Source organism: Coenobita brevimanus, chromosome 18 (genome assembly GCF_032717465.1).
Source record: "Coenobita brevimanus isolate Jiangsu-jjx chromosome 18, ASM3271746v2, whole genome shotgun sequence".
NCBI lineage: Eukaryota > Metazoa > Arthropoda > Malacostraca > Decapoda > Coenobitidae > Coenobita > Coenobita brevimanus.
This window is the reverse complement of record NC_136971.1, coordinates 25352916-25369119: the sequence shown is the minus strand read 5'-3', so window position 1 is coordinate 25369119 and position 16204 is coordinate 25352916.

Sequence of the window (16204 nt, the reverse complement as noted above, 5' to 3'; positions counted from 1 at the left end):
CTGATATCTCTCTTACTTTCTCTATGATAATTCTTCCATATACCTTCCCTACCACACTCAGTAAGCTTATGCCACGATAATTCTTACACTCATTTCGTTCATCTTTATTTTTGTACAGGGGTACAATCACAGCCTTTTTCCACTCTGCAGGCACAGTTTCATTCATTCATGCCTTCTTACATATCTCCAACAAGCACTTCATTCCATTCTCACCACTACATTTAAGCATCTTTGCATACACCTCATCAACCCCAGCTTCTTTCTCATTTTTCAGCCGCTTCACAGCACTCTTCACCTGTGCGAGTTTCACGTCTCCTGGCACTGCATTCCTTCTCTGCACACCCCCAAAACCAATCATGCTTACAGCTGCTCTGCTCTCTCTATCCCCATTCATCAGGCTTTCAAAATATTCTTTCCATCAGGTCCTTACTTCATCTCCATGGGTTAATTATCTACCACCTGCATCCTTCACACCATCCCATTTCTTACCGCTTTCACTTCTATATTTCCGCACCTCTTCCCAGAATAACTTTCTATTTTCAGAGTAGTTCGCATTCATTTTTCTTCCTAGATCCTCATATACCTCCTTCTTTTTCCTCTTCACTAATCTCTTTACATGCTTCTTGCTTTCAACATATTCAGTTCTTATTTCAACTGAACCCCTATCCTATAACCACTTTAGCCATTTCTTCCTCTTTTCCTCCACCGTTCTCTTTACCTCCTCATCCCACCATGATGTACTTTTCTTCTTTGTTGTTACTCTTGCCACACCACATACCGTTTTAGCATTCCTGACTAAGCAATTCCTATATGCATTCCACAGTCTGTCCAGATTCATTTCATCCCAATTCAGTAATTCTAACTCGTCCTCTACTTTGGTCCTGTATTCATCTGCCATTTTTTTGATCCGCAGCTTCTCAACTTTCAGTCTTTCTCCCTGACTGCTTCTCTCTCTCTCTCTCTCTCCTGATCCACCTCACTCCTTTCAGCTTGATCTTGCATACCACAATCATATGATCTGACAGACCTCCACATCGTCCTCTCACACCCCTCGTATCAGCAACCATTCCCATAATTGACCTCTCTACGAGCACTTAATCAATAAGGCTTCTTTCAACACGATCCCCGTTCCCTCTATACCATGTATATTTATGTGCATCTTTGTGTTTGAAATACGAGTTACAAGTGCACAACCTCCTCTCCCGACACATATCCTTTAGTCTTTTCCCATTATCATTTTCTCCTGGTACTCCATAGCAACTCATTATGTCATCCTCAGGACCAGTACCTACTCTTCCATTCATAACCCCCATCACTTATAGCTCCTGGGCATTTCTCACACTACTTCACCCAGCTCATCCCAAAACCTGTCTTTCTTTCTCTCACTCCTGTCCTCACATGGTGCATATACTACAATCACTGCCACTTTCACCTTCTCAAACTTGAACTTGACATACATACATCTCGAGCTAACACATTTGTAGTCTCTCATTCCCCTCTGCCACACCTCATTCATCAACAAAACAACTTCCTTGCATCTTCCTCGCCCATTCATTCTCGATCTTACACATTTCACACCCTCCCGCTCCTCCACTTCGCACCCTTTCATCTTCGTTTCACACAATGCCATCACAGCATATCTCGCAGTCTTGAACACATTCACCACTTCCACCCTCTTGCTCTCCTAATTCACACCTCTCACATTCCACATGGCCATGCTAATCTGTCCATTTGGTTGGGGCCCCTGGGCAGGTATTGGACCCTCTAAGGCTCTCTGAAACAACTGCCATGATTAAGTGATTTTGGATAGGGTAATCTGGGGGACACTTAACCCTGCCAGAAAACCCGGTTTTATGGTTACTACCCAGCGTAGTAAATGATTTCCTGGGTACAGGAGACCATTTGGCTTGTCACTCAGTGTAGAGATCATATGGCACCTCTACATTGAGTGAGTGGATGATGGGCGCCCCCACCTACAACTCACACACACACACACACACACACACACACATATATATATATATATATATATATATATATATATATATATATATATATATATATATATATATATATATATATATATATTGTGGTAGGTTGGGGGACTCACCATCCACTCACTAGATGTAGTGCTGCTCTCAGGTTTCTGCCCTTTCCTCTCTTCCATCCGTCTTTCCTTCTATCCTCTTCTGTCTTTCCTTCATTCTTTCCTCGTCCTTCTGCCTACGGGTGACTTTACACTCCCTCTTCTGTCTTTCTTTCCTTCATTCTTTCCTTTTCCTTCTGCCTGTGGGTGACTCTACACTGAGTGACAAGCCAAATGGTTTCCTGTACACCAGGAAACCATTTACTACGCTGGGTGGTAACCGTATAACCAAATTTTGGCACCTGGTTGTTTAGTGGGTAATTATTACTCTCCAGTTGGATTGAGCCAGTGAAGGTTTATATCCAAGGGATGGTTGGGGTTGATTGCTCGTGTAATGCCACTCAGGGATGAGTGAGGCTGGTCAATCTCATATATATATATATATATATATATATATATATATATATATATATATATATATATATATATATATATGTATATATAAACAGAATACAATGGAACACTTTTATCACTCAGGCAAACAATCTTTTTGGAAATCTGTACTTTGCTGCACCCGAATAGATAGATAGATAGATAGATATAGATATAGATATAAAAATAGATACGTATGTTAAGAAGCGAGATTTGCCAGTTAGTTAATCGAGCAGCTTCTCGACGTTTCCCGATGTTTACGGTAGCTATTGTAGTTCTGGTATGAACGAGTTGCCAGTTTGCCTGCTGTTTGTGAGCATAGTTATATCATAAACTATGCATTAATTTTTCTGCTCTTTTTCCTTATAGTGTTCTATTTTTGTGACTGCTTGTTAAATTGTGTAATCTAATGTAAGTTTGGATGCTAAATAATTTACAGTGTTATGTAATGTAAGAAAACTCTTGCATGTTTTGGGCTGTCTCCGAGCTGGTAACTGCTCTCCCTCTAGAATACACCAGAACTGTGGAAAAATTTATTAGTTTCTAGTACAATGCAAGCTTATATAAGGATAGGGAAGAGACTAGAGCAAGTTCAGCTGGTTTTCAGTTCAGTTTAAATGTAGTGCAGTGTCAGTGTCAGTGAAGTTTATATGTGTTCGGTTCTTTTGATAACCGTGAAGTTATATTGAACTTCGTATATCATTCTGTTGGAGCCTCTGGCAGTGTGGGACGGGGACTGGTGTCAGGAGTGTGGATTTTTTAGAAAGTGCTGCAGTGAGTCTAACTTTTGACATGGAAACAGGAGGTGTGCAGACAAGATCTCGACCTGGGCAGGAGGAGGAAAGGACCCTGGTGACAATTGTGAAACTACTACAGGCACAATGTGTACAACTGAAGGCTGAGAGTGAACAACTAGAGGCACAACGTGAAAAACAAAAAGAACAGTTACAAGCACAAGGTGAAGAACAGAAAGAGCTCAGCAACGAAATCAAAGAACAGTTACAGTCACAGAATGAAGGACTGAAAGAATGATATGAACAACTTCAAGAGCCATTACAGAAGCAACAGAGGGAAATACAATGGAGGATGCAAGGACAGCTAGATGCTTTCATAGGGGAAATGAAGGAAGAACAGGAACAAAACTGAAGGAGAAGGTATACACTGAGCTACAGCAGCAGAAGTATGAGGTAAGCAATAATGTGACCAAGTGCAAACAACAGGTAGACGACCAGTTGAAGACAATTGGTGAAGAAATAGTGATGGAGTGCAAACAGCATGTAGGTAACCAGTTGAAACATGTAGTCGACCATGTGAAGATATTTAGTGAGAAAATGGAGGCTGTCAAGAAATATTGCACTGCTGAACCTCAGGTTAGTGTACAAGGAGCATATGAAAGAATTGGACAGCGTATGGCGAATCTTGACAGATCCGAAGCATTTAAAGGTAACATTACAGGGTTGAATGATCAGAATGTAGGATATTTATGATGCCCCAGTTTTTAGGCCCCAAACCTGTGAAGTGCATGACTATAATGGGGGACCAATTAAAAAGAAACCTCAGGAATTTGATGGTTGAGTATCTTGGGAAGCTTACCATGCACATTTTGAGTTACTTGAGGATCAGAATGGTTGGGATGATAGGCAGAGGGCAGTGCAGCTTGTTACTAGCCTTAAGGGTGTTGTAATGGATATTCTGGGTGAGATATCAGTGATGGAGAGGAACAGTTATCAGTCCCTTCTGTAAGTGCTGGAGTGCAGTTATGGAACCATGTACCAGACTGAAGTTTACAGAGCAAGATTCCGGAGCCGTGTATGAACTTGAGGAGAATCCCTACAGCAGCTTGCTTATGACCCGGAGTGTATGGCATATAAGGCGTACCCTGGAGCTGCACCTAACCAGCCGGCCATTCTTCTGAGGGACCAGTTCATTGATGCCGTTGATAGTGCAGAGTTGAAAGTGCAAGTAAAGCAGGCATAACCCAGAAGCATGCAAGAAGCACTAGCCAGGGCTCTAGAATTTGAGTCCAATGTCAGGTCCAGTACATCCACTTTTCAGGCAGGTCATAGTGCAGGATTCAAGTCAAGAAAGGCACAGGTACAGGAAGTGGAAAATTTTGAAGGATGGTGCCGGTACTGTGAGAAACCAGGACATCGGAAAGTGGATTGCAAGAAGTGGAAGACAGAGCAGAAGATTAGAGGGGGTTGCTGGTTCTGTGGGAAGCTGGGACACAAGAAGGTGGATTGTTACAAATGGAAGGAGCAAGAAGAGAACAGTGCAAGGAAATCTCAGATTCCAACAAACGGGTGTTCATGTTGTGAGGTGGGACACTTCAGCTATGAGTGTCCAAATGAGAAGGATGAGAGTAAATTATTGAATGCTGGTGACGAGAGACAACAACCAGCCAGTTTTTCCCAAGGAGCCCCACCACTGAAGAAATTCAGGAGAACCTTGATGAATAGTGTGCAAGAAGACAGAAGAACAGATGGCAAGAAGGATAGTAGGAATGAGATTCTTGGCAAGAAATACTGCCATACGGTTGTGACAGGGCCAGCATCGGATGTAGAAGACCTGAAGAGGATACAGATGGAGAATGCAGATTTACAACCAGTGCTAGAGTGGCTGCAGCAGAGTACAGTGCAGCCATCTTGGAAAGAAGTTTCAAGGTTAAACCCTGTGACCAATAGTTACTGGAGTCAGTGGGACATTCTTCGTCTGAACAACGGGATCCTGGAGTGTCAGTGGGAGACACCCAATGGTCTCAGCAAGCATTGGCTCCTGTTGGTTCCGCAGAAGATGAGATGCGAGGTCTTGGGTGAGTTTCATAACCACATCACTAGTGGGCACCTGGGAGTGAAGAAAACTCTAAGCCATCTGTAACAGAGGTTCTACTGGATTGGCATGCGTCAGGATGTTGAAGAGTGGTGTCGGGCCTGTGATGTGTGTTGTGCCAAGAGGGGACCCAAGAAACGTGGTTCCGCTCCTCTTCAGCTGTACCAAGTGGGTGCATCGATGGAAAGGGTCGCGGTGGACATTGCTGGACCTCTGCCACTCACTGAGAGAGGAAACCGGTATATATGTGTTGCCATGGACTACTTCACAAAGAGGCCAGAAGCCTATGCCATCCCCAATCAAGAGGCTGTGACTGTTACTCTGGTGTTGGTTGACCAGTTTTTCTGACGTTTTGGGGTGCCACAAGAGCTACATTCAGACCAGGGTAGAAACTTTGAATCTGCTCTGTTCCATGAAAACTGGAAGTTATTGGGATTCAAGAAGACCAGGACGACCCCACTAAGGCTACAGTCAGATGGGATGGTGGAGAAAGTAGAATGGTTCCTGGGACGAGAACTGGCCAAGTACTGCGTACAGTGACAAAAAGAACGGGACCAGAAATTACCTGCGTTGCTGATGGCATATCATTCTGGAACCCATGAGTCTACTGGCTACACCCCTGCAAAACTGATGGGCCACGAGTTACGCTTACATGTTGACTTGTTAATGGGAAGACCACCTGGTGAAGAGCTGCCTACAGACACCACCGGCTATGCAAAGCACCTTCAGGAAAGGCTGGCTGAGGTACATCATCAAGTGCGAGGAGCCCTCAGGTTTTCAGGAGAGGTGATGCAGTGCAAGTATGATGTCAAGGCAAGTGAGGTGAGCTTCAAGGATGGTGACCAAATTTGGATATACAATCCTCAGCGAAAGAAGGGACAGTTACCGAAGCTACAGAGCCCATGGGATGGGCTTTACACTGTATTGGACTTCCTATTAGATGTAACATATTGGATTTGGGGTGGCAGGAATTCTCACCCAAAAGTGGTACACGTGAATCGTCTGTGGCAGTACCATGGGCAACGACAGTACAGTAGGGACGTCTCCGAAGAATCGCACTCATCTGCAGCTGAGGAAGTCGAGGAGGACCAAGGAGCTAAAGTACTAGAGGATGGTGACAGTTTCCCATGGAAAGACGTGAATCAGGAAGAGGACCAAGACCTTCCAGGAGGAGTGGACTGTGTGGAGGAACAAGGACGCTGTTGGAAGTGGAAAAGAAGAAGACCTGAGAAGTTCAAGGATTGTTTTGTGTTTACTTTGATGTTTCATTAGCATTAAGGTTTATGTGTGTATTTATAGTGGAGTTTTGTTGAGACAACAAAGAACTAGGGAGGGGGCAGTGTTAAGAAGCGAGATATGCCAGTTAAGTAATGAAGCAGCTTCTCGACATTTCCCGATGTTTACAGAAGCTAGTTCCAGCACGAGTGAGTTGCCAGTTTGCCTGCTGTTTGTGAGAGTAGTTATTTCGTAAGTTATGCATTAATTTTTCTGCTCTTTTTCTTTATAATGTTTTATTTTCGTGATTGCTTGTTAAATTAGATAATTCAACTTAAGTCTGGATGCTAAATAATTTACAGTGTTATGTAACGCAAGAAAACTCTTGTATGTTTTGGGTTGTGTCCGAGTTGATAACTGTGCTCTCTCACTAGACTACACCAGAATTGTGGAAAAATTTATTAGTTTATAGTACAATGCTACCTCCCTTTCCTTGGGGGAAGCAGCCTAGGTATATAGATAGATAGATAGATAGTACAATGCAATCTTATATAAGGATGGGGAAGAGACTAGAGCAAGTTTAACTGGTTTTCAGTTCAGTTTGAGTGTAGTGCAGTGTCAATGAAGTTTGAAGTTTGTATATTTTTGGTTTTTGTGATAACAGTGAAGTGTTATTGAACTTCGTATAGCATCAGTACTCGTGAAAACAGTGAAGTGTTGTCAAGCATTAAGTGTAACTTCATCTAGTAATGCTTGCATAACTCCAGTGCTTGTGAAAACATTGAAGTGAAGTTGGAAAGCATTAAGTGTATTTATTTGGGAAAATAAGACAGTGAACTTATGAAGCCAGTGTTTATCTTCATCTCAGCTGATCTTGTATGCTGTACACCGAGAGGCTGACCATAGGAAGAGTAACTCACTGGGCAACATCCTTTCTATACTGAACTACTGCTGTTGGAGCCTGTGTCAGTGTGGGACGGGGATGTAACAGATAGATAGATAGACAAAGAGAGAGAGAGATTATAGCTATAGATAGATAGATAGATCAATGGCTGGATAGATTAAGAAATAGACAGATAGAGAAATAGATTTTTTTTATTCAAGAATGAAGAAACCAAAGGCCAGAACCTGCAAGATTATTCCCTTCAAGAAATAACAAAAACAAGATAACAGAGGGCCAAATTCAAGATCCGTTCATTTCCAAAGGCCTGCACACACTGCTTTTCAAAGAATGGAGACAGATGGAGACAGTCCTAGAGCTGACCTGTTGTATACATGAAGGACTGGGAGTAACAGTTAACTCTTGCATTACAGAGTTGGACAGAAGAGATATGAGAGTTCGTTGTAAAACGAATGCTATGCATCTGCTGTAGTGGTGGAGGGATGCAGGCTGACAGTTCAAAGGAACAGTGACCACTGAAGATGGAAAAGAAATAAAGATGCAGCGGTGTGGCAAAGAGACAGAGATTGAAAGGAAAGTAAAAGAAGGATAGTAAATAAGACGAAAAGTTTGACTCCACCCTGTTGACAAGAGCTGTATGTGGAGAGCCTCCCCACACATGATAGCTGTATTCTACACTGGGGCGAATAAAACCCGTGCATAAAGTGAACAACTGTGCAGGGATATAGTAGGCACAGTGTCGGCTTAGCACATCTAATGTCTTGGAAGTAAATTTTACAAGAGAGGTAATATGATCTTTCAAAGAAAAATCCTGTGAAAATGAAATATCTCGTATGTTCAAAGACGATGTAGGACTCAACCGGATATTATTAAAAATTAGATGATACTCGTGGAGAAGATTTTGTCAGGTTCATAGATGTAAGAACTGAGTATCTATTTTCTTAAAAACAAGATTTCTTTTACCCCAGTCAGAGAACTGAGCCATGTCAGAAACCGGGTGTGCCATATCTTCATCGATTTGTTTGCTGAAGCAGCTGCTGAGATGGACGCTGCAGGAAGCGAATGGGAAGGTGAAGGATGGGGTCATCAGCTTATGCTGATGTGCAGTTTAGATGTTTACTGATGAACAAAAGGAAAAGTTGGTGAAAGGACAAAATCCTGAGGAACACAACTATTGATAGATGTAGGAGAAGAACGGTGGCTGTCTACAACAGTAACTATAGAATGACCTGAAAGGAAGCGAGAGATGAAGGCACAGATAGAAGAACAGAATCCGTAAGAGGGCAGGTTTGAAAATTAACGACTTATGCCAGATTCGATCGAAAGCCTCTGAGAAGACAGGTGCAATGACTAAGCTTTCGTCAAAGTCTCCAAAAAAGGATGACCAGGAGTTTGAAAGTCTTGTGAGATCACCAGTTAAGCGTCCATGGCGGATCCTATACCTACGATTGAAGTTTGTGATAGGAATTATGTTTTTTTTTTTCTTTTAATAATAGACGAGAATACTATTGAAGCAAAGGACGTTAAAGCAATTGGGCGATAGTTAGAGGGATGGGAATGGTCACCCTTCTCTGGGACAGGCTGAGTGAGAGCAAACTTCCAGCAAGAAGGAAAGGTGCAAGTTGGCAGGCAAAATTGAAATAGTTTATCTAGGCAGGATGTAAGCACAAAACAACAGTTCTTGAGGACAACAACAGGGGCCCCATGTGGTTCATATGCCTCGTTCGTATTGAGGCCTGTGATGACCGAAAATAGGTTAACTGAAGAAATTTTAATGTCAGCCATGAGGAAGTCAGTTAGGGGAAGTGATGAAGGAACACTCTAGAATCGTCTAAGGTGGAAATGAAGGAAAAAGTCATAGTGAAGAGTTTTGCCTTATTATTAGAAGAAATAGCTACAAAGCCATCAGAGTAGAAAAGAAGAGGAAAGGATGATTAAGTAAAGTTTTTAGAAAAGTTTTTGGTAAGCCGCCAAAGGGAACAGGAAGAATTTGAGTTGGAGAGTTCAAAGCATTTAGTATGAAAGAAATTATTTTTTGCAGAGCAAAGAATAGATAGCACAGTTCTGGGCAGAAACTTAAAAGAGATGAGATGAAGGGGTGGGTTGGCTCCGGTTCCTTTTGTAGGTCTCCTTATTGTGGGCAGCATTACCACAAGCGTGATTAACCCTTCGTTAGTCAGGTGGGATGTTTTGGGACCCCAAATTTTTTTAAAAGCTCATATTTCCTAGCCGGTTATTCGAATATTTCTCTCTGTACCAGTACTCTCCTGATTCAGTGAGGGGAGGGAGCATGTGGGTTGGTTTAGTCCTGCCTCTGCTGTAGTGAGAGAGAGGAGCACTCCTCCCCCCCCCCCCCGGTGAGTCCAGTTACCCCATCAAACTAACCTCATATTGATATACATTTTTTTTTTTAAATCTTATTGTTGCATTATGTTTATCATTATACTGATTTTAAAAATCACAAAATGTATTTTCCTGTGCGTGTTTACCTGACAAATGAGATATGAGTCTATTTGTCATTTTTAATGATATAATTTATTGTATTTTATTATTATAAATTAATAAACACCCCCTACAAGGCATTTAATCGTTTCATTAGCGATTGCAGAGATATGCTGAAGCGGCAAAATGAATATATTTTACGTGTTAGCAACACTAAATGTATTTTTGTATTGGGGTGTTGTAACACCCCACATGACTAACCACGTTTGAATACCCCACAGAACTAAAGAAGGGTTAAACGAAGTTTTTTTTTGCATTAGTCATATATAAGAAACCAGTGTATGTTTCTACAACCTTAGTTATGTGCAAAGCACACTCAGATCGCTCTTGTCCATGGAAGCAATAATCGATGCAGGGAAAATCAACGACGTACTACCTGAGGACCTCCCAAGCAGCAGCTGCAAAGTGGCAAAGCCGCCGCTACCTATGAGGGTCCACAGGTCTTACTGGAGCAACACGACAGATTGAGGTGACATGGTTGTGACCAGAAGAGCCCAGTGCAGAGAAAAGATTTACAGCATAAGCAGAGGGATTAGTTTTCAGAAGACGTTCATGTATGCTAGAACTTTCTCCAAGGCCGTGAGGAATACGGGCAGAGTGTTGTACAAGGTGCTCTAGGTCATTAAGGATAGAAAAGATGTAAGCTTATTCACCAGGTGGTTCAATACAAGGAGAGGTGAGCGAAAGGTGGTGGTGAACATTGATATCTTCTAGAATGGAGATTTCACAGAAAGGAGAAATTGATAGGATGTGTTCCATCTCTGAAGTAAGATAGTCTAAGAGAGTCTCATAGTCAGTAGAATTAGTGGAAAAGTAAACAGCACAGATATATTTAGTCAAAGAATGACAGGAAAGCCGAAGCCAGAGGGTAGAGAATTCAGAAGATTCAAGTTCAGGAACATGAGAACAAGATATGCTTTAGCGTACATACACACAACAGCAAACTTTGGCTTTGAAAAGAGCATAGTGAAAATTGTCAGATACAGAGAAGTGTTTGCTATAAGTTGCCTCAGACAGTGGAGTCTCAGTGAGGAAGAGATGGTGAGATTTAGAGGAGAGATGGTGTTCAACAGAGAGAAAATACGAGGAAAGGCTGCGAATGATGCAGAAATGAAAAGTGAGTCAGACAGTGGTTCCATGCATCTCGTGTTGTCAATGGGAGAGGGGGGAATGATAGGAGCTTTGATACCACCCCCTCCCCCCCACCCCCTAGGGACTTGAGACTTTGTAATGAGATGCCATTTTTACCCGTCCCCACTCAGGTGGGGCTTGGGAATGGGTATTGTTTTCACTTGATTAGGCTGTTTGTCTGTGTGCTAACAACGTTACACGAAAACTACTGGAGCGATTTTGACTAAAATTACAGGGATGGTGAGCTATGGCCTTCTGATCACCTGTTAAGTTTTGGGCCAAATTGGGCCAAGGCCCAGGCGGAAAGCCCTCCGAAATGTAAAAAAAAAAAAATCGTTTTTCACCATAACTCCTTTCAGATTCGTCATATCAAAATGAAACCAAAACCTAAAAGTTTATCTTTAAAATCCGCAACTTTATAACATGGTTCATTATATCAGGGGGTTCACCCCCAAGTTAGCTGTAGGGGGTCAGTGTCAGGTGGGTGGAACCTAAATTTTCAAATGGGCATAAGATCATCAATTTCCTCCCGGTTTACTCCAAAGTTGATATGTGATGTCTTTGACGAGATATCCTGTTGTATTGCTACGTCACCACTAAAATGACTGCCGGGAAGGGGTTTGATGTGCTTTTTCACTGCTTCTTGTTTTGTTTTTGTTTAAGTTTTTTGAAATTGCAGTGTGTAATGTGCATATAGTTTGGTGTTGACAGTTAAAGGAACTTGTACTGCAGAGCACGCCCAACTACTCTTTGTGTTACTGAAACACTGAAAAGGTTCAGGAAGGGGGGGATGGTGTCACACACACACACACACACACACACACACACACACACACACATATATATATATATATATATATATATATATATGAAATAGATGATGTAGAAAAAGCAGATTCTTGTCTTAATATATGTGGTAAGTGGTATTGCGGATGATGCGATTGTAGTTTAGTGCGAAGACTGAAATGTTCATGTAGATCATGCAGCTCAAGGATATAAAAAGTTACATCCCCCTTTCGGGACTTTGGCGAAAGTTTTGCCATTGCACTTGACATCTCAAAGGCTTTCAATCGAGTCTGACATAAATCTTTAAATTCCATACGACCTTTTTACGGTTTCTATCCTTCGAACTGTGCCTTCATCTGTAGCTTCCCTTCTGGTCATTCTATAGCTAGCTACTGTTGTAGACGTTCTTCTCCTAGATCTATCAATAGTGGTGTTCCTCAGGGCTCTGTCCTATCAGCAATTCTCTTCCTTTCATTTATTAGTGACCGTTGAGGATGTACATCTAATCCTATCCACTCATGCTCTGATGATTCCATCCTTCACCTATCCATTCGGTTCCCGCAACGTTCGTCTCAGCAATTACTTCAACAAACAAGGGATAAGGCTATTGCACATCTAATGTCTCGTATCTCTGAATAGGGTGAAAGTAATCCTGTAGTTTTTAATGCATCAGACTCAATTCTTACACCTATCAACTACACAAAATTTTAAATAGGAGCACCGACTTATGTTTCATAATATCCAGCTCAATCCTGCATCATCCTTAACCCGCTGCGTGCTGGCTATTTTTAGCCCTATGGGTCACCCCACTGCCGGCCATTTTTCGACCCTTTTTTTTTTTTTTGGCTAAAATGATAGATTTTGATGTGAAAACAACGAATTTTGCAATTAAAATGCTCACCGAAGCTCGGAAATCAGTTTTATTGAGTCCTGCATACTCGTGTACGGGTATAACCGCTCTCTCACGCTCACCTGTACGTGAGAGAAAGCCGTTTTCTGTGTAAGGTATACTCAGGTACTTATGTTGGGAAGGCATAGTAATGTTCAGTACACTTTTCTGTTTACTTACTATTTCAGCATCTGTCACAATTTACGTGTCTTTCCCACTGTGAATGCATTATCTTTCACTTACTTGAAGATAGGTACAACCTAACTTCATTACCTACAGTCCTGGCACTTACAAGAAGGTATTTACAACTTGACTTCACTATATAGTCCTTACACTTACAGGAAAATTGGTACAACTTACACATACATGAAAATATTTACAAAATGCCTTCACTATGTACAGCACTGGGTGAGGCACACAGGTAGAGTGAGGCAGAGCGAGTGTGAGGGGGGGAGCGAGTAAGTGTATGGCCTTGACAGCCTGGGGGATGGTAGAGGAACAGTTACATGTCTGTCAATTTTTACCCGCGAATCTTGAAAAATGCAGTCACAGTGAAGTTTTTGATTTTAAACTGTTTTAAAATGGCATGGCACTGGCCACGGCATTATGTCAGACGGTTTTAAAATGGCACTGGCACGCGGCAGGTTAAACATACCTGGGGTTTCATACTCCCGGGATTTATCTTGGAAAGATCATATTACATCTCTTGTAAAATCTGTCTCCAGGAGATTAGGTGTCCCAAGCCGACACTGTACCTTCTTGACCCCTGCACAGTTGTTGACTTTATGCACAGGTTTTATTCGCTGGAGTACAACTCTCATAATATGTGCAGAGGCTTCTTACATACATGTCTTCTTAATAGGGTGGAGTCAAAAGCTTTTCTTCTCAGTAACTTTTCTCTTACTGGCTCCCTTCAACCTCTGTCTCTTCGCCGCACTGTTGCATCTTAATCTTTTTTCTATTGCTGATTCAATGGTCACTGCTACTCTGAACTACTTTCCTGCATCCCTCCATCTCTACGACGGGCTCATGGCACCTGTCTAACGACAAACTCCCATCCCTTTTCTGTCCAACTCCTCATTCCAAGAGTTCATTATTACTTCCAGTCCTTCATTTACGCAACAGACCAACTCGGGAACCATCTCCCTCTGTCTGCAATTCCTACTTCCTATGATCTCCCGTCTTTCAAAAGTAATGTGTCCCGTCTTTCAAAAGCAATGTGTCCAGTCGTCTCGAAATGAACGGATCTTGAACTTGGCTCTCTTTTGTTTTGTTTTGTTTTGTTTTTTCTTGGAAGGAAACTTTTGCGTGCTCATGGCCTTTCGTTCCTTCACCCTTGGATTAAAAAAAAAAAAAAAAAAAAAAAGACTGGATGAGCATATGGTACGAAAACCGAGGACGGGGAAAGGACACTCGAATTTGCGAGGGCAATGGACATGATTGTGTGCAACGTGCACTTTAGAAAAAGAAAGAGATGGTTGATTGAATACGACTCTGTGGAAAATAGTAGCCAGATGGACTATTTCCTCATCAGGAGGGCTCATAGGAGATTGGTGATGGATATTAAAGTTACTGGGAGTGAAGAGTGCGTGCAGCAACACAAATTATTGGTATGTGACTTGATACCTAAGGAGCGGGTGAAGAAAAAGAGAACCTATGGACCTAGAAGGAAAATATGGAAGTTGAAGAACCAAACAGTAAGGGATGCCTTCTATTTCGAGGTGAGTAGTGGTGGCTGAACAGGGAGCTGTTGACAGAAACATAAATGGACAGTACAGAGAACTCAAGAACAATCTCCTGAGAGTTAGTGATTCAGTACGTGGATGGACAAGCAGCCCCCCCCCCCCAAGGTATAAAGTATCTTGGTGGTGGGATGAGGGTGTAGAAGCAGCAGTCAAGGAGAAAAGAAGGCTTTTCCGAGAATGGGAAAGGGGTAGTAACAACGAGGCATATTTGGCTGCCAATTGTAGGGCTGGAAAAGAGGTCTACGGGGCAAAATCAATCTCGGAGACTTTTACTGGAATAGGGTATAAAGGAATATTATGATAATTAAGGTGGAAAATTAGATGAAGAGGGAAAACATGGATATCATAGGTAAGCAGTGTGTGAATAATGATGAATGAAGAGTAGTGGTGAACAGTGTGAATATTAAAGACGCCTGGAGAGAGCATTATGACAGGTTGCTGAATTAGCAATTTGTCTGAGAAAGGGAATGGTTGGAGTCAGCCGATCCAATGTTTGGCCCTTGGCCTGTGATTGACGCTGCTAGTGTTAGCAGGGCAATAGGCAGGATGCAGGTGAAGAAGGCTGCAAGTGTGTCTGGGTTGATTGCTGAAATGCTGAAGACCTCAGGAGATATGGGAATGGGGTTGATTACTGATTTGATAAGTACGATTATTTATAAGCGTGTTGTCCAAGATGACTGACTAAACAGTGTGATTGTAAATGTGTACAGGGGAAGGGTGGTGACCTGGAAAGAGAAAATTACAGAAACAAAACTTTTGGACCAGAGTGTGAAGGTAATGGAGTGAGCTCTGGAAGGTATGATAAGAGAAAGGGTAGATATTGACAAGACGCAGTCTCGGTTTATGCCAGGCAAAAAGACCACTGATGTCATATTCATTGTTCTATAGGTTCAGGAAAAATATTTAAGAAAGGAAAGGACTCTTTACTTTGTTCTAGTTGATTTGGAGACCTTTGACAGTCTCTTCGGAGATGGTGAAGTGCACAAAGAGAAAGCTTGGGATCGAGGAGTGGTTAGAATGGTTACAGCTATGCACATGGGTGCTCACACCTAGGTAAGAGTGAATGGAGATTTGATTAATGAGTTTTCCGTGATTGTTGGTATGCATCAGGAGTCAGTCTTGAGTCCCTTATTGTTTATCAGGTTCCTTGAAGCCCTTTCAAGTGACTACAGAAGTGGATTCCCGTGGAAGATGTTGTATGCCATTGATCTGGTGTTGATTGTAGAGAATGAAAGGGAGGCGGAGGAAAGATTTAGGAAGTGGAGAGATGGTACGAGGCACAAGGGTTTGAGAGTAGATGCAGATAAAACAAGGCAAAAGTATCTAGAGTTGGTGGTGGTACTGTCAAAGAAGAGGGATGGTGGCCATTGCGGTTTGCCACAAGGACATAGGAAATAATTCCATCTTGTGTAGTGTTTGTGATAAGTGGGTGCTTAGGAGATGTAGTGATATTAGAGGCAGACTGTGAGATAATGCGATTTCATGTATGTTATGTGTCAGGGAGAGCATGTGGAGACCTTCAGGAGTGAAAGGATTGATCTTGCTGGCGAGTGTTTCGAGTGTGTAGAAATCTTGTTATCTGAGAGACAGGTAGAAGAGTCTAGTTATGTGGGAGACATGTAGAAGAGTCTTGCTATCTGGGAGACACGTAGAAGAATCTTGTTATCTGGGAGACATGTAGAAAAGTC